Here is a 1,418-nt window from a genome sequence, read left to right as displayed (position 1 = left end):
AATAGAAATGCTTCCGAACTACTGAATACGATTTGCAATAAGAAAACTAATTTACAGCCAAGTAACTAATTTCATTGTTCAAATGTGACTGATACTCTCAGATGATAACAGCATAAGTCTAGATAAGTTGTAATTTCAACCTCAGATGTTTAAAAGGAGTTTAAACATTTCTGAAGCTGAATTTCATTTTTAATGTACATTTTGTCATTGTACTGAAGGCTTAGCTACTGTAAGATGGTTTAAATGATTTGTATTAAATATAAATCTGACATGTTTGAAAAACGTAAATACTGTATATAAAATTACAGTTAAATGTAAAGTTTTTGAACAGTAAGATTTTCAGTGTTTTTTTTAAAAAGGTCTTTTATGCTCACCAAGCCTGTATTTATTTGATCCAAAATACAGCAAAAACAGTATTTTTTAAACATTATTTTTACTATTTAAAATAACTGCTTTCTATTTGAATATATTTTAAAATGTAATTTATTCCTACGATCAAAGCTAAAGTTTCAGCATCATTAGTCCAATCTTCAGTGTCATATGATCCTTCAGAAATCATGCTTATTTGCTATTAAAGAAACATTTATTATTTTTGTTATTATTATCAATATTTCAGGATTCTTTGATGAATAGAAAGATACTAAGATCAGCATTTATCTGAAATGAAAAGCTTTTGTAACATTATACACTATACCATTCAAAAGCTTGGAGTTTGTATAATTTTTTTAGGAAAAAAATTATTTAGCAAGTAGGCTTTAAATTGGTCAAAAGTGATGGTAAAGACATTTATATGAAAGATTTCCATTTCAGATAAATGCTGTTCTTCTGAACTTTATATTCATCAAAGAAACCTGAAAAAAAATTCTACTTGGGTGTTTTCACCATAATAATAATAATAATAATAAATGTTTTTTGAGCAGCAAATCGGGATATTAGAATGATTTGTGAAGGATCATGTCTCTGGAGTAATACTACAGTAATGGTGCTAAAAATTCAGCTTTGAAATCACAGGAATAAATTACATTTTAAAATATATTAAAATAGCAAACTGTTATTTTAAATAGTAAAAATATTTCAAAATTTGACTGTTTTTGCTGTACTTTGGATCAAATAAATGCAGGCTTGGTGAGCAGAAGAGACTTCTTTAAAAAACATAAACAAAACAAAACAAAAACATTTGGTAGTGTAGCTCTAAACTAGTTAAAGGTCATTCATAATAAGATTTTGCTCTCATATAGTACTAAAATAAAAAACAAAAACAAAAAAAGTATTACACTGCACCGTTAATTTCATTAAGTTTTTGTTAAGTTAAACATGCACAGACCATAAGCAATGAGCGTTGTTGAATATTAAGCTCCTCCTCTCAGGTGTAATCCAATCCAGTGCCCTGTCACAGGTAAAACCGGCCCCAATTTCTC

Source organism: Labeo rohita, chromosome 17, assembly GCF_022985175.1.
Source record: "Labeo rohita strain BAU-BD-2019 chromosome 17, IGBB_LRoh.1.0, whole genome shotgun sequence".
Classification (NCBI taxonomy): Eukaryota; Metazoa; Chordata; class Actinopteri; order Cypriniformes; family Cyprinidae; genus Labeo; species Labeo rohita.
The sequence above is the reverse complement of the archived record's forward strand: the minus strand, read 5'-3'. Positions refer to the sequence as shown.